At 39.8% G+C, this 27,012-nt stretch overlaps 1 protein-coding gene and 1 long non-coding RNA gene across 2 annotated transcripts in view; both read left to right on the top strand.

The window, feature by feature from the left end:
• Positions 1 to 27,012, top strand: part of LOC145534435 (uncharacterized) — a 289,357-nt gene that overhangs the window by 37,095 nt on the left and 225,250 nt on the right. The window contains exon 3 of the long non-coding RNA XR_014074591.1: positions 2,080 to 2,169. This is a non-coding gene — a long non-coding RNA (uncharacterized LOC145534435). The remainder of the gene's footprint in view (positions 1 to 2,079; positions 2,170 to 27,012) is intronic.
• Positions 1 to 27,012, top strand: part of METTL4 (methyltransferase 4, N6-adenosine) — a 334,285-nt gene that overhangs the window by 303,703 nt on the left and 3,570 nt on the right. The window lies entirely within an intron of this gene.

Below are 27,012 nucleotides of genomic sequence, written 5' to 3'. Positions count from 1 at the left end.
TTGTTATGTTTTATATGATGATGAACACTGGGTTTTTGTTTGAGCTCATTTTGGATTAGACTAATTCCTTAGTCTAATTGTCAGTAAAAGAACTATTTGGTCAAAGGTTTTATTTTGATGATTCAATATTATGTGTTTTACTTAAATATTTATATTTAGATAGTTTTACAATTGAGGATATTTGGTAAAACTAAATTTAAGACAAAATCTAAATTAGAATATACCTTGTGAAAGTAAATGCGTTTATGCAAGCAATTTGTAAAGACTACTCTAGAGTATTGGTGTTTCTGTCAATGAGTTTGTCTTAACAACACCACCTCTTCCACCACACACACACAGAAAAAAGGATTACCAGCCATAGACACTTCTAGCATCACTGCCTTTCATACCATGTGTATCCAAGCCTGAATGCTGTCTTCCTAATGTTCCTTTTTGATGTTAGTGTTGAATCAGACATTTTCTCTCTTGCCTGTGAAAGGAATTCTGAGAGTATTTATGTATATGCACAAAAGTGGGGAGGGTTTGTTGGAAGGAAGACTTGAATGCATTCATGAGTCTTTGATTCCATTGACCTAACTGGGAATGCTGCCTTATCAGTAATGTAAAAAAGAGCATGGGATGCAAGTGTATGACTGCGCAGGGGAAAAAATACTCATTTACCAGGCATTGTTCTTAACATGTGAAGAGACACCAGTTTTCTGTCTTGAATTCAGCCCTATAGGTTCCATTGGCTTCCTGTTAATTAAGCGGAGAATTTCAAAGACCAGAACCATTCATTTATAAACAATTCAGACTCTCTCTTAAGACACTTGAAAGCAAGGTCAAACTTAGAAAAAGCAGATCTTTCATAGTAGTGTGCTTAAATAGTCTTTGGTGTATCTTATACAGTTTCTTAATTAACAAGTTGGAAGAAATTAATTACCCAGGGACCTCCAGAATAGTTTAACTTTTCATAGAAGGACTGAAGCCTTGAAGGTCTTCCCCAAAAGAGAATCTGAACTTGTATATATTTTATTTATTTATTTGTCTGTACTGGGTCTTAGTTGCAGCCCGCAAGATCCTCAGTTGAGAAATAAGGAATCTAGTTCCCCAACCAGGGATTGAACTTGGACCCCTGCATTAGGAGTTAGCCACTAGGTCACCAGGGAAGTCCCTGAACATGTTTATTTGAATAGTAAGTGTTTGAGAATTTTTTAAAATGTGGTTGTTAGTATGGACAAAGGGAGAATATTGACACAGTCAATAATTATGTTTAGAAATCTGCATTTGGGAGGAAATCTTTAAAATTTGCTTAGTATTTCACTTTGCTTGATTTCATCCCAACTGAGCACTTTAACAAATCTCACTTTTGAAAAGTTAAGAATCATTTTCATAGTTTGGAATACAGGAACTTTACTCCAGGAATCATCTCTTAATTTTTTTTCAGACTTTGGAAGAAGTACTTTACAGCAAAATGTTCAGTTTGGCCATTTGCATCTAAAGACATAGTGCACTTTTTTTTTTCCTTCAGACACTACTGAGATAGATGTCCTATTAATTGAATACATATTATGGATCAAGTCCTTCATGTGTGTTGCTTCTTATTTTCACAGAAGATATGCAAGACAGGAGTTATCATTACTCCTTTATAAATGAACAATCTGAGTTTCAGAAAGGGGGGCCATTCGTGTCAGGTCCCACAGCTACTAAGTGTCAGAAGTAAGACTGGAACTTAGGTCATGTGGGATGAAGGTTATGTGGGCCTAGGGTAGGCACTGTCTCTGGGTTGGAGCAGATAAAAGGTGCAATGGCATCGAATGACTGTGAAAGTGGACATGAAGAGTTCAAAAGTAATACTTCAAAGTAAAACCTTGGTTAAGTTTTTTATTATTTAAAACCAAAATCCAGTAAAAAGGGGGAAGGTTCAGAATCAAATATTAGTCAAGCCACACATTATTATGATGGAAAAGAACACCTGGCATCTTGGTCTTTTGGAAATTTTATACTCTTGAGCACTTATCCTATTTTGATCTATTTGTAAAATAGAGGGGGACTTGTTTTGAGTTAACTAATGAAATAAGTGGGTGGTTTTCTTTCCAGGGCATCATGACTCTTCAAAGTTTACAGCAGTGTCAGCAGCATAAACAGCATCAACTTAACACTTACAGAAGGCTCCCAATGTATCGAGTGGTAAGTAGATAAGAACTTAGACAATTTAGGAAGGAATACATTAATTGAGGAGGGAGTATAAACAGCATCACATTTTCACATAGACTATTTATTCATTTGCAATGCTCAAATGCTAATTGGATCTCCACTGTGCAAGGCAGTGTTTAAGCAGTCTGATATGTTTAGCCTTTGAGAGACAGCATAGCTTAGTGCTTAAGATATCCAAACAAGAGTCCTTGAGAGCAAATCCTAAAATTCTGAACAAGCCATTTACCAGATGTGAGTTGTTTATGGATAGTTTATTGGCTCTGTGCCTCAGTCTTCTTATCTTTACAGTGAAGTTAATAACAGGAAGGTCCTAACAGGCTTTTTAGGAGGATTCCATGTGTGACTATTTGTAAAGCCTTTAGAACACTTTTCTTGGAGAAGGGAATGGCTATCGACTCCAGGATTCTTGCCTGGATAATCCAATGGACAGATAAGTCTGGTGGGCTACAGTCCATGGGGTCACAAAGAGTTGAACACGACTGAGTGACTGAGCACACACAAAATCAAGCTTTATTATTATTATTTTGGCCGTACTGAGCGTGTGGGATCTTAGTTCCCCAATCAGTGGTCAAACCTAAGGCCCCTGCACTGGGAGCTCAGAGTCTTAACCACTGGACCAACAGGGAAGTCCCTATGTCCCCTCAAACTTTAAATCAAATGTATACAAGCAGACCTTGGACATATCAATAGGTTCAGTTCCAGAGCACTGCAATAAATGAACATCACTAAAGTGAAGCCCCACGAATTTTTTTGTTTTCATACAAAAGTTATGTTTACACTATAGTAATTTATGGAGAGGGCAATAGCGTTGTGTCTTAAAAAAATAATGTACATACCTTAATTAAAAAATACTTTATCAGTAAAAGTGCTAATCATCAGCTGAGGCTTCGGTGAGTTGTTGTAGTAACATCAAAGATCCCCAACAAATTTAATAATAATGAAAAAGCCTGAAATATTATGAGAATAACTAAAATGTGGCCTAGAGATGTGAAATGAGCAAATGCTATTAGAAAAAAGGCATTGACAGGCTTTTCTGATGCAACAGTACTTTCCTGGGCCAAGGCCAATTCTGGGTCTTTTCTTGTCCATGGAATTCTCCAGGCCAGAATACTGGAGTGGGTTGTATTTCTCTTCTCCAGGATATCTTCCCAACCCACGGATTGAACCCAGGTCTCCCACATTGCAGGTGGATTCTTTACCAGCTGAGCCATGAGGGAAGCCCAAGAATACTGGGATGGGTAGCCTAGCCCTTCTCCAGCAGATCTTCCCAGCCCAGGAATTGAACTGGGGTCTCCCGAATTGCAGGCAGATTCTTTACCAACTGAGCTATCAGGGAAGCCCTGTCCAAACCTTCAGTTTGTAAAAAAAAAAAAAAAAAAAATGCAATATTTGAGAAAAACAAGAAAGTAAAACACAGTAAAATGAGGTATGTCTATAATAAGATAACATTTTCAGATAGTTAAAGGCTCAGAAAGCTTACCTACTGTACTTCCTAAGGAGCTTGTTTAAAGGAATGTGCTAAGTTGCTTCAATCATGTCCGACTCTTTCAGACCCTATGGACTGTAGCCCACTAGGCTCCTTTGTCCATGGGATTCTCCAAGCAGGAATACTGGAGTGGGTTGTCATGCCCTCCTCCAGGGTATCTTCCTGACCCAGAGATGGAACCTGGGTCTCTTATGTCTCCTACATTGGCAGGCAGGTTCTTTACCACTAGCGCCACCTGGGAAGCCCTATTTAAAGATGGGAAGTGAAAGCGTTAGTGTCTTAGTCGTGTTCGACTCTTTGCGATTCCATGGACTGTAGCCCACCAGGCTCCTCTGTCCGTGGGATTCTCCAGGCAAGAATACTGGCGTGGGTAGCCATTCTCTTCTCCAGGGGATCTTCCCAACCCAGTGATCAAACCTGGGTCTCTCGTACTGTAGGTGGATTCTTTACCATCTGAGCCGCCAGGGAAGCCTGTATTGGAGAAGAACAAAACAGGAAGCAAATCAAGAAAGAATAACACATGACAGCCAGGAAACAGTGGATCTCACTCAGGAGGGAAGTGAAGCACAGTCCCATGTAGACAGCTGGACTGGGGCCCTGAGAGCCATCAGTTCAGGCTGAGAAAGAAGAGGGGGAACAAGAGTTTAGGGAAGTTTGGTAATGCACTTGAGAGACTGGATGTGTTAAGAAAGACTATATAAGGGGAAAAAAAAGACAATTAGGAAAAACTTGGAAAACATACTCAGTGCTCTGCTGGGCCAAGACCAACAACGAATGGGTCTTTTCTTGTCCATCCATTCTCTCTTGGTTATGTCGTCCGCTCCCCCTGTACAGTCGCCAAACTAAAGCTCTCCAGCTCTTCACTTCTGTGTGCTAGGAGTGCGCTGGGGGTGTGCTTTTCATATTTACATTTGCTAGGCCTAGAAGAGTTACACTGCCCCTCATTCAGACTGAGATGGGCCAGCGTCACTGTATAGCGGCTGCAGTCGCTCCTGACAGGCCAAGAGGTAAGAAGAAACACAACCGATGGGATGGTGAAGAGAAATACCAGTTAACAGAGTGACAAACTGCTTCATATTTTGTTCAGGAAGGAACGGCTTTTCTGACCCACAGCAGGTCACTGCTTTCATTGCAAAGGGCAGAGTCTGTCATCACAATGGATCGAGTCATTGTTTCAGATGTGTGTTTTTCCAAGAGTTTTGTCTAGACATGATACCACGCCTCATGCCTCCAGCACACACTTCAGCTCTCATTCTGTGATCTTCTTAGCTACACGTATTTGTTTAAAATTGTCATTTGATTAAATTTTCACCAAGCTAAAGATTTTGGACTATGTGTATGCCATAGGGCTTCCCTGATAGCTCAGTTGGTAAAGAATCTGCCTGCAATGCAGGAGATCGCGGTTCAATTCCTGGGTTGGGAAAATCTGCTGGAGAAGGGATAGGCTCCCCTCTCCAGTATTCTTGGGTTTCCCTTGTGGCTCAGCTGCTAAAGAATCCACCTGCAATGCGGGAGACCTGGGTTCGATCCCTGGGTTGGGAAGATCCCCTGGAGAAGGGAAAGGCTACCCACTCCAGTATTCTGGCCAGAAGAATTCCATGGACTACAGTCCATGGGGTCACAAAGAGTCGGACACGACTGAGGTACTTTCACGTGTATGGAGGTGGCTTTGAGCTTTAAATAATGATAAAGTATTTCTTCATAAATAGAAAGTTTCAAATAACACATTCAATGTGGGGTGCCGAAAGTGGTGCTTTCCATGTGGGAACGTCTTAAGGTCTAATGATGACTCATTCATCAGATAATCAATAATATATAACCTGCTTGAAGTCAAGAAGGTTCAGGGAAGATGGTTAAATATGCATAATTTGGGAACTTTTATTAGTATTTTCTTCATCATTGTCCCCTAAGTTATTTTGTCAGGTGATAATAGCTTCTTTCAGACGTGGGTTTCCTTCTCTACATCTTAAACTTCCAAAGAAAAACGATATAATAATTCTTATGAATTATAAAAGCTCTGACTTGAGAGGGCTATTTTAAATCAGAAAGAAAAGGTTCAGGTGACTAGTTCATGAAATATCAATTAATTTATTCATTTTTCCCTTTAAAGGATTTGTATCACTTCTACTTGGCGCAGCCTAATAATTAATTTGGAATTATCTTTAAAGAATTGAGGTGAGATTAATGTTTCATATCTAAGTGAAAATTAGTGAGAGACATTTTCTCTGGGAGAAAGAACTCTCATATATTACCTGATAGCCTCATGTTACTAGAGAAATCTGATAACTGGCATAGTGATAATCTTATTTACTGAATGATTTTTCATTAACAGGAACAACACTAATAAAAACAAAGAAATAAACACCATATATAAATTGAAAGCACAGAACAAACACACTATTCACTTTGTCCAAAAGAAAATCAATTTTAGTGATATATTAAGGTCAGTGGCCTGTCAGTCACAAAAGGATGAGGGGTCATATTTAGTCATCACTTAGCCTGGTAGCTCAGTTGGTAAAGAATTAACTTGCAATGCAGGAGACCTGGGTTTGATCCCTGGGTCAGGAAGATCTCCTGGAGAAGAGAATGTCTACCCACTCTAGTATTCTTCCCTGGAGAATTCTGTGGACAGAGGAGCCTGGTGGACTACAGTCCTTGGGGTCACAAAGAGTCGGACATGACTGAGCAACTAAAACACTTTAGCCAGAGACAGAAAGAGTAGATTGTTCCATGTATTTCTTTTTTGAAATGTTATTTTTCTATGAAAGGAGCTTTCCTATTCAGATGACAATTCTGCACATGTATAACATGTTGTTTTTACACCTTCTGCAAATTGCCTTCTTAAATGCAATTGATGTGACAGAGACCCAATTAGAAACAAATGAAGTAAAGTAAAGGTCAGAATCTACAGGACCTAGGATACATGGTTGATGAGGAAATAGAAGAGATTTGGAGGGATGACTTATGGCTTTTATAAGCACCAATTTAGTTTTTGCAGTGAAAGAGAGAAAAATAGACAAGATAAATCACAAACTTTTGGGACTGACATCACCCACATCTATCTAATCTACTATTAATCTGGCTTGTCTGTACTCTCACTTCAACAGTAGTTCCATTATATTGCATTTTAAGAGTCAGGTGGTCACTATTTTCTGGTATAAGTCTTAGTAACCTATGGTCTGAAACCTACCAGATTGCCATCAGTTGAAACTTGGCCTTACATTTACCTGGAATCAAGAATTGATTGTCCTGGAAAATTCCAGGGGCAGAGGAGTCTGGCGGGCTATAGTCCATGGGGTCACAAAGAGTCAGACACAACTGAGCATGCATACACACACTGTGTGTATATACATACATATATTCCTATATATAATGAGGATTTACACTCAGGCATGTGTGTGTGTGTAATCTACAAAACTTCAAAAAACAAAAACAAAACTTACCTGGAATCAGCAGTTTAATGTTTAAAATATTACATCAACCAGCTTATGTCTTAAAATTATTACCATTAAATACTAAGATTTCTCTAAAGTAGAGCAGTGATATTTTATGATGTTTAATAGCAATTCACAGGTTTTTTTTCTTTTATCAAAATAGTATTGAAGTAAAAATGTTAGTGCTAGACGTGATTTTTAAAAATCCAAATCAATCTCCCAGTCATTTCATATTTCACGAGGTTGAAATTTTTGGAATAAAATAGATGGCTGTTTAATTTTTACAGTTTTATTTTCTTCTTTCTGTAATTCATGAATCATTTTTTTGGCTTTAAATAGATCTTTTTAATCATTAACACATCAGATACTGTTGACTGCCTAACTAGTATCCAATTCTTTCTTTCTTTCTTATACCCAAATATTGATTTTCTCAAACATTATCTCCTCAGAGAGGTATTCTATATCTGGATCATGTGCCCACATGCTCAGTTGCTGAGTTGTATCCGACTCTTTGCGACCCCGTGGACTGTATCCCTCCAGGCTCCTCTGTCCATGGGATTCTCCAAGCAAGAATACTTCAGTGGGTTGCCATTCCCTTCTCCAGGGGTTCTCTGGATCATAAATAACCTTTATTAGTCTAGCGATGATTATCCTGTTTGCGATTGGTTGGTTTTGGAGTGGATGTAGACTCTAGTTTTAGACAACAAAATAAGAAGGGATGTCTTCTTGGAGATTTCTAGGAAAGATTTTCTTATGGGATCTAGGAAATATGCTCAGGTGAATAATAAAGTACATTGCCATGATGATAGCTGTGTAGGAGGCTCAGAAAACAATCGGTATAAATTTGAGCAAGGGATGGAGGTCCATAGGGAGGAAACTAAAAAAAAAAAACAACGCTTGAAGGAATTTGGTAATGTCCTTGAAAGATTGACTGTATTAAGGCAAACAACAGAATTAAAAAGAAGGCAATTTGGAAGGACTTGAAAATTTTTTCCATGTTTAAGGGGCTCAAGGGCATCACTGGACATTCTTCTGAATCACTCCCTTCCTGATTATGTTGTAGATTTCTATGTCAGCCATTCACTGAAATAGACTTCTCTGGCTTCTCACCATTTTAACTGTTCTTTTGTACTCTGAGACACTAGAAGAGGTGGTCTGTTTTTCTGTTCTTGGATGTGGTCTGGCTGTGAAGCCAGGAGTAGTGTGACCATCTTGATAGTTTCCTGAATTCTAAATCACTGCTGGGGAGAGAGCAGAGGAAAGAGAACTGTAGGGAAGCTGTTCCCTGCCCTACTCTTCCTGTAGGTTTATTGTCATATGATATAAATAGTCCTCTTATCATTTATTCTCATTTGAATCTAGGCTTTCTGATACTTGTGGCTAATAGATCCATTCACAAAAATGAAAATCTCATTGAATCTTCAGTCTGTGTTAAGATGCCCTCTGGGTAGGAGAAATAAAGGCATAAAGACAATTGTTTAGGCATCTGTCCCATCCACTTTATCCCTGTTTCCCAAAGCCTTTGGGTTGGTTGGAAATAGGGATCCTTTCTCTGTTACAATAGCATTTCCCTAGCTCCTTCTTTCAAATGTATTTGTCATATCTTCTCAGGCCTCAGTTCCTGGATCTCTTATTTTTATAATCTACTGCTATTCTCCAGATAATTTCATGACTTTAAGTACCAACTACACACTGACAATGTCTAAATTTACATTTCCAACCTGGAGCTCTTGCCTTAACTCCATACTCCTGTCTCCTAGAATCAGCAGATTTCCTGACTTCTTTACTTGGGCTTCTAATAGGCAGCTCAAATTTAGTAAGTTCCAAACCAACCCTTCTTCTCCTGCTCTCAATCTTTCCCAGCATCAGAGTCTTCTCTAGTGAGTTGATGCTTCACATCAGAGGAGAAGGGGGTCACATAGGATAGATGGTTGGATGCCATCAGCGACTCAAAGGACATGAATTTGAGCAAACTCCAGGAGACAGTAAAGTACAGGGAAGCCTGGTGTGCTATAGTACATGTGATTGCAAAGAGTCAGACATGACTGAATGACTAATGCTTTCAATTTTAAAAATAAATATTAGAAGAAAGGATCTAGGACATAGAAAGAGTTCTTAGAGAGTTTGAGAGTGTGTGAGCTGGATTCTCATTAAATATCCAAAACGAGATTCAAGTTTCATGGAAATATTCCAGATATTTATAAATCAGTTAACGTTCCATGGGCTTCCATTCAGCATTACTCCTTTATGTTGTTGTGCTTAGTCAATCAGTTGTGTCCAACTCTTTGTGATTCCATGGACTGTAGCCCACCAGGCTCCCCTGTCCATGGGAATTCTCCAGGCAAGAATACTGGAGTGGGTTGCCATGCCCTCCTCCAGAGAATCTTCCCAACCCAGGGATCAAACCCAGGTCTTCCTCACTGCAGGTGGATTCTTTACTGTCTGAGACACCAGGGAAGCTGCACATAAACTTGACAAAATGTTTTCTCCTTGGTGTCACACACAAAGTCCTAGAAAACTAGTCTGGGGAAATATTTCTTCCTGACCACATTTTCTATGGCTAAAGCGGTGACAAGACCCGCCACCACACCAGGCAGTTGGGTCATTAGGATTAAACTGTGAGGCACCCAGACTGCAGGAGGGCAGAGTGCATCCCCACACTCTCTTTGGAAGAGGGGCTTGCCTATTCCATGAATCTTATCTTTACTGATGAGCTGGCCTCCTCCAAGCTGTTTAGATTCTGCTATAAAGACTCAAGGCTTTAGAGAAGGGAAGCAGGGATTAGTTATCTTCGATATATAGAAAATTCCTTTCTGGGATTTCTCTCCGTAGAATCCAAGAATGAGGCTTTCAGCTGCTTTCTTTTTTTCTTTCTTTTTAAAATTTAGCTCTGAACTATTAGATAGACTGCTGCTGCTGCTGCTAATTCACTTCAGTCGTGTCCGAATCTGTGCGACCCCATAGACAGCAGCCCACCAGGCTCCCCTGTCCCTGGATTCTCCAGTCAAGAACACTGGAGTGGGTTGCCATTTTCCTCTCCAATGCATGAAAGTGAAAAGTGAAAGTGAAATCGCTCAGTTGTGTCCGACTCCTAGCGACCCCATGGACTGCAGCTTACCAGGCTCCTCTGTCCATGGGATTTTCCAGGCAAGAGTACTGGAGTGGGTTGCCATTGCCTTCTCCGATTAGATAGACTAGAGCTGAAAAGTAAGGATTCTGCCGTTCAAAAAAAGAGGAGCAACTTCCAGTCTAGACCCATTCTTTTTTAAAAAAATTATTTCATTTATTTTGATTGGAGGCTAATTACTTTACAACATTGTGGTGGTTTTGCTATCAGTCAGTTCAGTTCAGTCACTCAGTTGTGTCTAACTCTTTGCGACCTGATGGACTACAGTATGCCAGGCCTCCCTGTCCATCACCAACTCTTGGAGCTTGCTCAAGTTCATGTCCATCGAGTCAGTGATGCCATCCAACCATCTCATCCTCTGTCTTCCCCTTCACCTTCTGCCTTCAGTTGTTCCCAGAATCAGGGTCTTTTCCAATGAGTTAGTTCTTCACATCAGATGGCCAAAGTATTGGAGTTTCAGCTTCAACATCAATTCTTCCAATGAATATTCAGGACTGATTTCCTTTAGGATTGGCTGGTTTGATCTCCTTGTGGTCCAAGGGACTCTCAAGAGTCTTCTCCAACACCACAGTTCAAAAGCATCAATTCTTCAGCACTCAGCTTTCTTTATGGTCCAACTCTCACATCCATACATGACTACTGGAAAAACCATAGCTTTGACTAGATGGACCTTTGTTGGCATAGTAATATCTCTGTTTTTTAATATGCTGTCTAGGTTGGTCATAATTTTTCTTCCAAGGAGCAAGCATCTTTTAATTTCATGGCTGCAGTCATCATGTGCAGTGATTTTGGAGCCCAAGAAAATAAAGTCTGTCGCTGTTTCCATTGTTTCCCCATCTATTTGCCATGAAGTGATGGGACTGGATGCCATGATCTTAGTTTTCTGAATGTTGAGTTTCAAGCCAACTTTTTCACTCTCCTCTTTCACTTTCATCAAGATGCTCTTTAGTTCTTCTTTGCTTTCTGCCATAAGGGTAGTGTCATCTGCACATCTGAGGTTATTGATATTTCTCCCAGCAATCTTGATTCCAGCTTGTTCTTCATCTAACCTGGCATTTCCCATGATGTACTCTGCAGATAAGTTAAATAAGCAGGGTGACAATAAAAAGCCTTGACATACTCCTTTCCCTATTTGGAACCAGGCTGTTGTTCCACGTCAGATTCTAACTGTTGCCTCTTGCCTGTGTACAGTTTTCTCAGGAGGCAGGTAAGGTGGTCTGGTATTCCCATCTCTTTAAGAATTTTCCACAGTTTGTTGTGATCCACATAGTCAAAGGCTTTGGCGTACTCAATAAAGCATAAGTAAATGTTTTTCTGGAATTCTCTTGCTTTTTCAATGATCAAATGGATGTTGGCAACTTGATGTCTGAATCCTCTGCCTTTTCTAAATCCAGCTTGAACATCTGGAAGTTCGTGGTTCATGTACTGTTGAAGCCTTGCTTAGAGAATTTTGAGCATTACTTTGCTAGCATGTGAGATGAATGCAATTGTGTGGTAGTTTGAACATTCTTTGGCATTGCCTTTCTTTGGGATTGGAATAAAAACTGACCTTTTGCAGTCCTGTGGCCACTGCTGAGTTTTCCAAATTTGCTGGCATATGGAGTGCAGCACTTTTGCAGCATCATCTTTTAGGATTTGAAATAGCTCAACTGGAATTCTATCACCTCCACTAGCATTGTTCGTAGTGATGCTTCCTAAGGCCCACTTGACTTGGCATTCCAGGATGTCTGGCTCTAGGTGAGTGATCACACCACTATTGTGGTTTTCTGGGTCATGAAGACCTTTTTGTACAGTTCTTCTGTGTATTCTTGCCACCTCTTCTTAATATCTTCTTCTTCTGTTAGGTCCATACGATTTCTGTCCTTTATTGAGCCCATCTTTGCTCGAAATGTTCCCTTGGTATCTCTAATCTTCTTGAAGAGATCTCTAGTCTTTCCTATTCTATTATTTTCCTCTATTTCTTTGCATTGATCACTGAGGAAGTCTTTCTTATCTCTCCTTGCTATTCATTGGAACTCTGCATTCAAATGGGTATACCTCTCCTTTTCTCCTTTGCTTTTTGCATCTCTTCTTTTCAAAGCTATTTGTAAGGCTTCCTCAGGCAACCATTTTATCTTTTTGCACTTCTTCTTCTTGGGAATGGTCTTAATCCCTGCCTCCTGTACAATGGCGTGAACCTCCATCCATAGTTCTTCAGGCACTCTGTCAGATCTAATCCTTTGAATCTATTTTTCACTTCCACTGTATAATCATAAAGGATTTGACTTAGATCATACCTGAATGGTCCAGTGGTTTTCCCTATTTTCTTCAATTTAAGTCTGAATTTGGCAATAAGGAGTTCATGATCTGAGCCACAGTCAGCTCCCAGTCTTGTTTTTGCTGACTGTGTAGAGCTTCTCCATCTTTGGCTGCAAAGAATATAATCAGTCTGATTTTGGTATTGACCATCTGGTGATGTCCATCTGTTGAGTCTTCTCTTGTGTTATTGGAGGATGATGTTTTCTACGACCAGTGCATTCTCTTGGAAAAACTCTATTAGCCTTTGCCCTGCTTCATTTTGTACTCCAAGGCTAAATTTGCCTGCTACTCCAGGTATTTCTTGACTTCCAATTTTGCGTTTCAGTCCCCTATAATGAAAAGGGCATCTTCTTTGGGTGTTAGTTCTACAAGGTCTTGTAGGTCTTCACAGAACCGTTCAACCTCAGCTTTTTCAGCAATACTGGTTGGGGCTTAGGCTTGGTTTACCGTATATTGAATGGTTTGCCTTGGAAATGAACAGAGATCATTCTGTTATTTTTGAGATTGCACCGAAGAACTACACTTTGCAGTCTTGTTGACTATGAGGGCTACTCCATTTCTTCTAAGGGATTCTTGCCTACAGTAGTAAATATGATGGTTATCTGAGTTAAATTTGCCCACTCCAGTCCATTTTAGTTCACTGATTCCTAAAATGTCGATGTTCACCTTTGCCATCTCCTGTTTGACTGCTTCCAATTTACCTTGATTCATGAACCTAACATTCCAGGTTCCTATTGCAATATTGCTCTTTTCAGCATTGGACTTTACTTCCATCACCCGTCACATCCACAACTGGGTGTTGTTTTTACTTTGGCTCCATCTCTGCATTCTTTCTGGAGTTATTTCTCTACTCTTCTCCAGTAGCATATTGGACACCTACTGACCTGGGGAGTTCACCTTTCAGTGTCATATCTTTTTGCCTTTTTAAACTGCTCACGGGGTTCTCAAGGCAAGAATACTGAAGTGGTTTGCCATTGTCTTCTCCAGTAGACCACGTTTTTGCCATACATTGATATGAATCAGCCACAGGTGTACATAGGTCCCCCAGTCCCAAAACCCCCTCCCACCTCCCTCCCCATCCCATCCCTCTGGGTTGTCCTAGTGCACCGGGTTTGAGTGCCCTGTTTCATGCATTGAACTTGGACTGGTCATCTATTTCACATATGGTAATATGCATGTTTCAATGCTATTCTCTCAAATCATCCCACCCTCACCTTATCCCACAGAGTCCAGAAGTCTATTCTTTATATCTGTGTCTCTTTTGCTATCTTGCATATAGGGCCGTTGTTACCATCTTTCTAAATTCCATATTTTTACATTAATATACTGTATTGGTGTTTTTCTTTCTGACTTACTTCTCTCTGTATAATAGGCTCCAGTTTCATCCACCTCATTAGAACTGACCCAAGTGTGTTCTTTTTAATAGCTGAGTATTATTCCATTGTGTATATTTACCACAACTTCCTTAGCCATTTTCCTGCCAATGGACATGTAGTTTGCTTCCATGTCCTAGCTATTGTAAACAGTGCTGCAATGAACATTGGGGTACATGTGTCTCTTCCAATTCTGGTTTCCTTGGTGTGTATAAGGTAAGCCCAGTCAAGCTAAACTTGGGCTTATTATCTGAGACCTCAGAGGGTAAAGAATCTACTGCAATGCAGGAGACCTGGATTTGATCCCTGGGTTGGGAAGATCCCCTGGAGAGGGGAATGGCTACTCACTTCAGTACTCTTGCCTGGGAAATCCCAAGGACAGAGAAGCCTTGCAGGCTACATCCAAGGAGTCACAAAGAGTCAGACATGACTGAGGAACTTTCACACACAAACACACACACACACTCACACACACACACACACACACTCTAAACAGTGTGCTCAGTCACTCAGTCCTGTTTGACTTTTTGTGACTCCATGGACTGTAGCCCGCCAGGCTCCTCTGTCCATGGAATTCTCCAGGCAATAATACTGGAGTGGGCTGCTATTCCCTTCTCCAGCAGATCTTCCTTATCCAGGTATCAAATGTGCATCTCTTGTGTCTCCTGCACTGGCAGGAGGATTCTTTACTACTAATGCCACCTAGGGAGCCCACTCTCTAAACAGAATGGTTCTAAAATCATGTCTTTACATTAAAAAGATTTTTTTTTTTAGCAAATAGTCTGAGAAAATAGACTTCATTTGCCTAATTAAAGACCAGCTGATGTGTCTCCTAAGAACTCTCACTGAGAGTGTTACAAATATTCATGAAAAATTGTTAAATCTTCAAAGGAAAACATTTCCTGTAGCTTATGGTGTGGAAGGCTGATTATGTGGCCTATGCAGTAGGCATTCAGTAATGTTTTGTTGAAAGAAGTGATTGACTTGGATATTATGATTATATGCAATTCATGAGATGATAGCATCCTTCCAATAATTCAAATTGATTGATGCAAAGTGTGAATTTCCTGCTACTCTTCAGGAGAACTTTGGCCTGTGGTGCCACTGGATTATATTAGAATCAGGAGATTATCTTCTGGGCAAAGGAGGGTCTTTGTAGAACAAATGGAGGGAGAATCCTTGCCTGCTTAGATCGTGGTTTTTCTTCACAAAGAATGGCCAAATACTATGTGTTCTGATCGATGAAGGCAAATTAAAAAGTATGTATATACTTTGTGCTCAGTCGCTCAGTCATGTCCAACTCTTTGTGACTTTTGGCGGGACTGTAGCCCACCAAGCTCCTCTGTCCTTGGGATTCTCCAGGCAAGAATACTAGAGTGGGTTGCCATGCCTTCCTCCAGGGGATCTTCCTCACCCAGGTATTGAACCTGGGTCTCCTGCATTGGCAGGCAGATTCTTTACCACTGAGTCACCTGGGAAGCCCTTGTGTATACTTTATAGATAGATAAATTGATGGCATAATAATATTTTAAGTTTTGTCAATTCTTGAGTCTGCCAATCCTCTCAATCCTGCATTTTGGCTAGAATATACTTTGAATTTCTTAATTGCGAAGAGTCTGATATTTTAGGATATTTAGAGACAGAAACAATTTTAAAAGTTTTGCAAACATTATAGTTCCTATTAAATGTAATATCCTTTCCACTCCCATTGTAGATATTCCTCTAAAGCGTCTAGCCTTCTGAATTCTTGATATGGGCCCCAGGGCCGACATTGTTTTTTATGGATTAAAAGACACATAGTCGAGGGGTTCTGTTCATCCCCTAGAATCAAACGTCTGTGAAGACTATTGAGATACTTTTAAGACAAAAGATGGGGGATATTCCCCCAGGCGAGGTTGTGTACCAATAAAGAAACCTACTTATATCTTTCATTTGCCTTATTTGGAATACAAAAAGAAGTCACTTCCAAATATGTTTATATGGACTGTGTCTCAAAAGACCAAACCAGTAGGATTCTTAAATGAAAGATAATTTAAGTAGGTGTTACGTGTATGATGCTGAATTTTTCCTAATTTAAAGATTGACCTTGACCTCACATAAGAACAGTGATAAAAATCTATGAGTTTCATTTGTTCCTGTGATAAACAAAAGGCAAATAAAGTAACAAAAGGCAATCCAGTTAGTAAGATAAAATAGGGGATAAGAAAAATTCTGATTAATAAAATTAAACATGAAATGAAATTTTTAGAGGGAGGATATAATTAAATGGACAAAAGTCAGACCGATAAGCACTAGGATGTGGTACTGTGAAGACAGATTATATTCCTCTAGGTCACCAGTGTATCCTTGACAGTTCAATAGATATTTATAAAAGCCTAGAATGATATTAGAAAATAAATTCCAAATAGGATAAAAGGAAAATATTAAATGTAGTACCTTTCTGTAAATATATCTCAGCCTCTTTTCCAAACCCATCCAAGGAATATTCTTAGACATTTTTTTTTCTATTTATCTCTACTCCCTGTGAAATCTTAAGATCACAGGTAAACTGCATTTTATTCATGTACTGTGACCCTTTGCAGGGCCACAAACTGCTGTAATAGCTAAGATATCTTTGCTTCCACCAAACCAATTTTTGCCCCATTTGGGAAGATAACGATTCAGTTAAACTGTTTTCCATAAAGCAGCAGTTTAGAGTGTATGTGGCTTGAAAGTCATGTAAGCCCTGAATCTGTTTCTGAGCATATGAGGAGGTTACTCCATCTGTCTGAATCCCCGGATGGTAATATCTACCTCTGAAGCTTATTGTCAATTTAAGTTTATTGTCACTGACATTTTATAAATCATAGTCTCTTACACACAGTAGAGAAGTGAAAACATTCAAGACGTGATGAAAATCTTTAGCAGATATGCCAATCAATAGTTTTCTCTAAAGGATCAATGGTATTCCCCTGAGAAAACAGCTAAGCATATATTTTAATATTCATGAGCTGAAGAGCAAAGCAAAAACCCTTGTCTTCCTGCCTTTTGTCCTAATCTCTGACCAGTCTAAATTGATACATGATGTGGTCCAGAGTGAAATATTTGCAAAATGCCTTGCTTTAACAAATGCATTGGACTATGTAGCTCAGATTGGCACTGACACTCCATACATCAAAGGCAGTACTCTACACACTTCTTCAGAATCCCTAGTGCTCCATGGACCAAACTAGAAAACCATTACTTTATACAATCCTTTCTAGTCTTCAAATTTAAGCATTGATTCACAGACAGTTTGTGTGTTGAGTTGAATTTCTATTTGCTTTAATGTTCCTACAGTTTAATGTGGCTGGTACTTTTGAAAATAAATTAGAAATCAAAGTAGTTGATGTAATTTATGAACACAGAAATTAACCTATTGGGCTTTTTTTTTTTTGGTCACGGATTAAGTTAAAAGAAGAGTGAAGAACTGAGTTGTAGTCAGATTTTTACTTTACCTAGTTGCTTAGTTAAGAGGAGCTTCAGTTGATAAACTTCATAGCCTAGCAGCCAGTAAAAATATTGAACCCAATAGTATAGGAAAGCTTTGGCTCCAAGTTAGGAAATATTATTTCAATGATATTTCCCAATGAAAAATTTGAAACATTCATGATTAATTTTTCCATGTGAAAATTTCAGGACAATGTAGTGGAATAGATTTTGAAGTTGAAGCTGCTGATAGAGGGATAGACATGTACCACTATGTGCTCTCTTACCACTAATTTTCCATTTCTTACTATATATTTTATGTGTGTTTTGTATAGATTTGTGTGTGAAACTACTGTAAATGAGTGCTATACAGGAAAGCATTTTTATCATGATATATGGTGGAAAACAATCTTGATCACTAGTGATAAAATTATGCCATGGTCTTAATTGTGTGCATTAGTAGCTCAGTCGTGTCTGATTCTTTGGGACCCCATGGACTGTATGTAGCTTGCCAGACTCCTCTGTCCATGGAATTCTCCAGGCAAGAATACTGGAAGGAGTAGCCATTTCCTTCTTCAGGGGATCTTCCTGACCCAGGGATTGAACCCACATCTCTTGCATCGCAGGCAGATTCTTTACTATCTGAGCCACCAGGGAAGCCCTGAGGCTGTACTAAGTATAAGCATGAACCAGTCAGGACTGCCTCTGTGGTCCAGTAGTTAAGACTTCACCTTCTACTGCAGAGGGTAGGGGTTCAATGCTTGGTTGGGGAGCTAAGATCCCACATGCCTCAGGGCCAAAGAAAAACAAAACATAAAACAGAACAAATATTGTAACAAATTCAATAAAGACTTTAAAAACAGTCTACATAAAAAAAAAAAACTTAAAAAAAATTATGAACCGATGCATTACTATCTTTCTCTTGGAACAAAGCTTGTTTTTGGCAATTAACAGTTTCTATCCAGTCTCCAATTTGTGAAACACAACTTCTTGAATTCTATAGAGCTTTTACCTTTTTTGCTTTTTATGCTCAGAGTCTATGTGCATTCCTTAAGTTTGTTGAGGTCTTTGTAATCTGAAAAGCTCAGTAAAGCTTTATTTTAACATCAACAGGGTGAATAATTATCTCCATTGTTACAAAATTGCCGGCTTCTGTTCACAAGAATCATTATAAGAAGGTATGCCCCAGGACTTGCAAGGGAAATAGACATTCCCCCTTGGACATCAAAAGTAGATAGACTGGTGGAGGGGGCTAAGATGGCGGAGGAATAGGACGGGGAGACCGCTCTCTCCTCCACAAATTTATAGAAAGAACATCTGAACGCTGAGCAAACTTCACAAAACTACTTCTGAACGCTGGCAGAGGACATCAGGCATCCAGAAAGACAGCGCATTATCTTCGAAAGCAGGTAGGAGAAATTATAAAAGATAAAAAGAGAGACTAAAGAGTTAGGGACGGAGACCCGTCCCGGGGAGGGAGTCGTAAAAGAGGAGAAATTTCCAAGCACCAGGAAACCCTCTCACTGGCGGGTTTGGGGGAAGATTTCAAATCTGGGAGGGCAACATAACTGGGAGAAAAAATAAATAAAACCCACAGATTACGTGCCTAAAGGCAACTCCCAGCAAAGAACCCCAGACGCTCGCATCTGTCACCAGCAAGTGGGGGCTGAACGGAGAGGAGCAGGCGGCACTGCTTAGGGTAAGGACTGGGCCCGAACGCCCTGAGGGCAGTCTGAGGGAGCTAACGTGAGACAGTAACCTGAACTGTGGGACAGCCAGAGAGAGAAAACTATCCCGCGAAAAGCTCAAATCTAAGGCACTGCCGGCCCGCTCACAGAACAAAGGACTGAGCTCTACCAGAGGAGAGCTAGCTGGCTGCGGACCACCCCATCCCCCCCGCCGGACACAGCAGGCAGGCAGGGCCCGCCAGAGCCGGAAAGGGGCAAACTCGGCCCCAGAGAGGGCACCCCTACCAAACTGCAAACAGGCTCCCAGTTTCTAAGCAAAGACTGCCTGAGATCCCGGAGGGTCGCCAGCCGCTGGGAGGGTCGCAGCCAGAGACCAGCTCCCCAGAACCTACACAAAGCACACCGGAGCCAGGCGCGCCTGTAAACCGAGGCGGGGACCAGGGAGGTGATAAGCAGCATCGCCCCAACAGAGGAGAGTGCACTCGCCAAACTCCTGGCTGCCTGAGCTGCTCCCACCGGAACGGCACAAACCGCGGGTGCAACCGAGTCTGCGCCTTTGTGGAGTACCCGGGAACCTGAACCTGAGCGGCTTAGACCTGGGAAGTGCACGCATCTCAGGGCCCACTCCCCGGCCGAGTAACCTGAAGCCTGAGCAGGGTAGACGGGGAAAGCACACACGCCATGAGCGGGGGCGAACCCAGTGCGGCCGAGACACTGCGAGCTCTCCATACACACGCCAGTGATATAGGTTTGCAGTGTTCCTCCCTCCCCACAGCACGACTGAACAAGCGAACCTAAAGAAACCGCCTCCACCCCTTTGTGGCAGGGTGGAAATTAGATACTGAAGAGACCTCCAAACAGAAGCCAAAAAAGCAGAGGGAAGCGCGTTGGAAGTGACAGGCCAACAGATTACAATCCCTGTAGTTAACACCGACTGCATTGAAAGGGGCCTATAGATCTTGAAAAGTATAAGCAGGAACAAGGATCTATCTGAAACTGAACAGACCCCACACTGCTCACAACAGCCCCAGAGAAAGTCCGGGATATATATTTTTAATATTATCATTTTTAAAAAAATTTTTTTCTTTCTTGTTTCTTTAAGTCCTCTATTACACCTTTAATTTTCGTTTTCATAACCCACTATTACCTTGCAAAAAAAAAAACCCCTATTTTTAAAGCAAACTGCATACGTATATCTTATACCTTTTATGTTTTCTTATTTTTTACTGTTTCTTTCCTGTTTTACTTTTTTTTACTGTTTCTTTTTTTACTGTTTTACTGTTTTTTTTCTTTTTACACTGTTTTCTTTTTTTTATATTGTATGTTTTATGAGAGTCTAATCTCTACTCTAGATTTTTAATTTTTGTTTTACATATTTGATATCAATTTTGTACATTTAAGAATCCAATCTTTAGTACCCATTTTTACTCAGGAGTGTGATTACTGGCTTGATTACTCTCCCCCCCACTGACGCTTTTTCTTCTCCCCCAGGGAACCTCTATCTCCCACCCTCCTCCTTCTCTTCTCAACCCAATTCTGTGAATCTCTGAGGGTGTTCTTGGTACCGGAGAACACTTAGGGAACAGAATACTGCCCAGATCTCTCTCTCCCCTCTTGATTCCTCCCTTTCTACTCATGCTCACCTCTGTTACCTTCCTCCCCCCTCTCTTTGTATCTCTGTGAACCTCTCTGAGGGTTCCAGACTGTGGAGAGCACAGAGGGAAGTGCTTACTGGCTAGACTGCTCTCTCCACATTTGAATTCCCCTCTTCTCCTCCTGGTTACCTCAAACTCCCCCCCCCACCACTTCACCTCTCCATGTAACTCAGTGAACCTTTCTGGGTATCCCTCACTGTGGAGAATCTTTTCACCATTAACCTAAAAGTTTTATTATCAATGTTGTATGGATGAAGAAGCCTTGAGGCTACTGCAAGAATAAGACTGAAAGCCAGGGGAAACATTAATTAATAAGAGATCATCCAATAGCCTCCACATATACACTGAAACCAAGCTCCACCCAAGAGCCAATAAGTTCCAGAGCAAGACATACCACGCAAATTCTCCAGCAACGCAGGAACATAGCCCTGAGCATCAATATACAGGCTGCCCAGAGGCACACCAAACCCATAGACATCTCAAAACTCAATACTGGGCACTCCATTGCACTCTAGAGAGAAGAAATCCAGCTCCACCCACAAGAACACCGACACAAGCTCCCTCATCCAGGAAACCTTGACAAGCCACCCGTCCAACCCCATCCACAGTGAGGAACCTCCACAATAGAGAGGAACTTCAAACTACCAGAATACAGAAAGGCCACGCCTAACACAGCAATCTAAACAAGATGAAAAGGCAGAGAAATACTCAGCAAGCAAAGGAGAATAAGAAATGCCCACAAAACCAAAAAAAAGAGGAGGAGATAGGGAATCTATCTGAAAAAGAATTTAGAATAATGATAATAAAAATGATCCAAAATCTTGAAAGCAAAATGGAGTTACAGATAAATAGCCTGGAGACAAGGATTGAGAAGATGCAAGAAATGTTTATCAAGGACCTAGAAGAAATAAAAAGGAGTCAATATATAATGAATAATGAAATAAAGGAGATAAAAGACACTCTGGAGGGAACCAACAGTAGAATAATAGAGGCAGAAGATAGAATAAGTGAGGTAGAAGATAGAATGGTGGAAGTAAACGAAGCAGAGAGGAAAAAAGAAAAAAGAATCAAAAGAAATGAGGAAAACCTCAGGGATCTCTGGGACAATGTGAAACGCCCCAACATTCGAATCATAGGAGTCCCAGAAGAAGAAGATAAAAGGAAAGGCCATGAAAAAATACTCGAGGAGATAATAGTTGAAAATTTCCCTAAAATGAGGAAGGAAATAGTCACAGAAGTCCAAGAAACCCAGAGCGTCCCAAACAGGATAAACCCAAGGCGAAACACCCCAAGACACATATTAATCAAATTAACAAAGATCAAACACAAAGAACAAATATTAAAAGCAGCAAGGGAAAAACAACAAATAACACACAAGGGGATCCCCATAAGGATAACAGCTGATCTTTCAATAGAAACCCTTCAGGCTAGAAGGGAATGGCAGGACATACTTAAAGTAATGAAAGAGAATAATCTACAACCCAGATTACTGTACCCAGCAAAGATCTCATTCAGATATGAAGGAGAATTCAAAAGCTTTACAGACAAGCAAGAGCTGGGGAAATTCAGCACCACCAAACCAGCTCTCCAACAAATGCTAAAGGATCTTCTCTAAACAGGAAACACAGAAAGGATGTTTAAACACGAACTCAAAACAACAAAGTAAATGGCAACAGGATCATACTTATCAATAATTACCTTAAATGTAAATGGGTTGAATGCCCCAACCAAAAGACAAAGGGTTGCTGAATGGATACAAAAACAAGACCCCTATATATGCTGTCTACAAGAGACCCACCTCAAAACTAGGGACATATACAGACTGAAAGTGAAGGGATGGAAAAACATATTTCATGCAAACGGAGACCAAAAGAAAGCAGGAGTCGCAATACTCATTTCAGATAAAATAGACTTTAAAATAAAAGCTGTGAAAAGGGACAAAGAAGGACACTACATAATGATCAAAGGGTCATTCCAAGAAGAAGATGTAACAATTATAAATATATATGCACCCAACATAGGAGCACCACAATATGTAAGGCAAATACTAACAAGTATGAAAGGGGAAATTAACAATAACACAATAATAGTGGGGGACTTTAATACTCCACTCGCACATATGGATAGATCAACTAAACAGAAAATTAACAAGGAAACACAAACTTTAAATGATACAATAGACAAATTAGATTTAATTGATATTTACAGGACTTTCCACCCCAAAACAACCAATTTCACCTTTTTCTCAAGTGCACAAGGAACTTTCTCCAGAATAGATCACATCCTGGGCCATAAATCTAGCCTTGATAAATTCCGAAAAATTGAAATCATCCCAGCCATCTTCTCTGACCACAATGCAGTAAGATTAGGCCTCAATTACAGGAGAAAAACTATTAAAAATTCCAACATATGGAGGCTAAACAACACGCTTCTGAATAACCAACAAATCACAGAAGAAATCAAAAAAGAAATCAAGTTATGCATAGAAATGAATGAAAATGAAAACACAACAACCCAAAACCTATGGGACACTGTAAAAGCAATGCTAAGGGGAAGGTTCATAGCAATACAGGTGTACCTCAAGAAACAAGAAAAAAATCAAATAAATAAACTAACTCTACACCTAAAGCAACTAGAGAAGGAAGAAATGAAGAACCCCAGGGTCAGTAGAAGGAAAGAAATCTTAAAAATTAGGGCAGAAATAAATGCAAAAGAAACAAAAGAGACCATAGCAAAAATCAACAAAACTAAAAGCTGGTTTTTCGAGAAGATAAACAAAATTGACAAGCCATTAGCCAGACTCATCAAGAAACAAAGGGAGAAGAATCAGATCAACAAAATTAGAAATGAAAATGGAGAGATCACAACAGACTCCACAGAAATACAAAGGATCATAAGAGACTACTACCAACAGCTATATGCCAATAAAATGGACAACTTGGAAGAAATGGACAAATTCTTAGAAAAGTATAACTTTCCAAAACTGAACCAGGAAGAAATAGAAGATCTTAACAGACCCATGACAAGCACGGAAATCGAAACTGTAATCAGAAATCTTCCAGCAAACAAAAGCCCAGGACCAGACGGCTTCACAGCGGAATTCTACCAAAAATTTAGAGAAGAGCTAACACCTAGCCTACTCAAACTCTTCCAGAAAATTGCAGAAGATGGTAAACTTCCAAACTCATTCTATGAGGCCACCATCACCCTAATTCCAAAACCAGACAAAGATGCCACAAAAAAAGAAAACTACAGGCCAATATCACTGATGAACATAGATGCAAAAATCCTTAATAAAATTCTAGCAAACAGAATCCAACATCATATTAAAAAGATCATACATCATGACCAAGTGGGCTTTATCCCAGGAATGCAAGGTTTCTTTAACATCTGCAAATCAATGTAATACACCACATTAACAAATTGAAAGATAAAAACCATATGATTATCTCAATAGATGCAGAAAAAGCCTTTGACAAAATTCAACATCCATTTATGATAAAAACCCTCCAGAAAGCAGGAATAGAAGGAACATACCTCAACATAATAAAAGCTATATATGACAAACCCACAGTAAACATTATCCTCAATGGTGAAAAATTGAAAGCATTTCCCCTAAAGTCAGGAACAAGGCAAGGATGCCCACTTTCACCACTACTATTCAACATAGTTTTGGAAGTTTTGGCCACAGCAATCAGAGCGGAAAAAGAAATAAAAGGAATACAGATAGGAAAAGAAGAAGTAAAACTCTCACTGTTTGCAGATGACATGATCCTCTACATAGAAAACCCTAAAGACTCCAGCAGAAAATTACTAGAGCTAATCAATGAATATAGTAAAGTTGCAGGATATAAAATTAACACACAGAAATCCCTTGCATTCCTATACTCCAATAATGAGAAAACAGAAAGAGAAATTAAGGAAACAATACCATTCACCATTGCAACAAAAAGAATAAAATACTTAGGAATATATCTACCTAAAGAAACAAAAGACTTATATGTAGAAAACTATAAAACACTGATGAAAGAAATCAAAGAGGACACAAACAGATGGAGAAATATACCGTGTTCATGGATTGGAAGAATTAATATAGTGAAAATGAGTATACTACCCAAAGCAATCTATAGATTCAATGCAATCCCTATCAAGCTACCAATGGTATTTTTCACAGAACTAGAACAAATCATTTCACAATTTGTATGGAAATATAAGAAACCTCGAATAGCCAAAGGAATCTTGAGAAAGAAGAATGAAACTGGAGGAATCAACCTGCCTGACTTCAGGCTCTACTACAAAGCCACAGTCATCAAGACAGTATGGTACTGGCACAAAGATAGAAATATAGATCAATGGAACAAAATAGAAAGCCCAGAGATAAACCCACGCACCTATGGACACCTTATCTTCGACAAAGGAGGCAAGAATATACAATGGAGAAAAGACAATCTCTTTAACAAGTGGTGCTGGGAAAACTGGTCAACCACTTGTAAAAGAATGAAACTAGAACACTTCCTAACACCATACACAAAAATAAACTCAAAATGGATTAAAGATCTAAATGTAAGACCAGAAGCTATAAAACTCCTAGAGGAAAACATAGGCAAAACACTCTCCGACATAAATCACAGCAGGATCCTCCATGACCCACCTCCCAGAATATTGGAAATAAAAGCAAAAATAAACAAATGGGACCTAATTAAAATTAAAAGCTTTTGCACAACAAAGGAAACTATAAGCAAGGTGAAAAGACAGCCTTCAGAATGGGAGAAAATAATAGCAAACGAAGCAACAGACAAACAATTAATCTCAAAAATATACAAGTAACTCCTGCAGCTGAATTCCAGAAAAATAAACGACCCAATCAAAAAATGGGCCAAAGAACTAAACAGACATTTCTCCAAAGAAGACATACAGATGGCTAACAAACACATGAAAAGATGCTCAACATCACTCATTATTAGAGAAATGCAAATCAAAACCACAACGAGGTAACATTTCACACCAGTCAGAATGGCTGCTATCCAAAAGTCTACAAGCAATAAATGCTGGAGAGGGTGCAGAGAAAAGGGAACCCTCTTACACTGTTGGTGGGAATGCAAACTAGTACAGCCACTATGGAGAACAGTATGGAGATTCCTTAAAAAACTGGGACTAGAACTGCCATATGACCCAGCAATCCCACTGCTGGGCATACACACCGAGGAAACCAGAATTGAAAGAGACGCGTGTACCCCAATGTTCATCACAGCACTGTTTACAATAGCCAGGACATGGAAGCAACCTAGATGTCCATCAGCAGACGAATGGATAAGGAAGCTGTAGTACATATACACAATGGAATATTACTCAGCCATTAAAAAAAATACATTTGAATCGGTTCTATTGAGATGGATGAAACTGGAGCCCATAATACAGAATGAAGTAAGCCAGAAAGAAAAACACCAATACAGTATACTAATGCATATATATGGAATTTGAAAGATGGTAACGATAACCCTATATGCGAGACAGAATAAGAGACACGGATGCATAGAACAGTCTTATGGACTCTGAGGGAGAAGGTGAGGATAGGACGTTCTGGGAGAATAGCATTGAAACATGTATATTATTATATGTGAAACAGAACACCATTCCATGTTCGATGCATGAGACAAGGGCTCAGGGCCGGGGCAATGGGATGACCCAGAGGGATGAGATGGGGAGGGAGGTGGGAGAGGGGTCCAGGAAGGGGAACACATGTAAACCCATGGCTGGTTCATGTCAATGTATGGCAAAAACGACTACAATATTGTAAAGTAATTAGCCCCCAACTAAAATAAATAAATTTATTTAAAAAAATAAAAATAAAATAGCTTTATACATGTGTTGTAGTGCTTTGACAAAAGAAAATGGAATTTTAGATTACTAATTCTCCAGCCTTAGCCAGCTTACATTTTTAGATTGAGAGAAGCTGAATCAACATGAATAAAATTTGCAACCTGGAAAAAAAAAAAAGTAGATAGACTGGCAAAAAACCCCAACTCTGTTTCTCTTTACTTTCTCTTGAATAGAAAACGTGGTGTATGTATGTGTGTGCTTTTTAAAATGCTGATGAGAAACTCCTCTTGCAAGCTAGGAGCTTTCTGTAAATCAAGTTGCCAGGAAGGGGCAGATTCTAGCCACTTGACATTCAGGTAGACTGACCACTAAAATAATCTAAAATTAGCATGGACATCTCGACCTTTTTTCTGAGCTATCGCTCAGGAAATGCTCAGAGCGTTATCTATACATCTTAAATAGTAGATTTTAAATAAATATGTTGACGG

This window comes from Giraffa tippelskirchi, chromosome 14, assembly GCF_054371585.1.
Source record: "Giraffa tippelskirchi isolate mGirTip1 chromosome 14, T2T-mGirTip1v1.2.pri, whole genome shotgun sequence".
Taxonomy (NCBI): Eukaryota; Metazoa; Chordata; class Mammalia; order Artiodactyla; family Giraffidae; genus Giraffa; species Giraffa tippelskirchi.
Note: the sequence above shows the minus strand (reverse complement) of the source record. Positions and strands in the feature narration are given on the sequence as shown.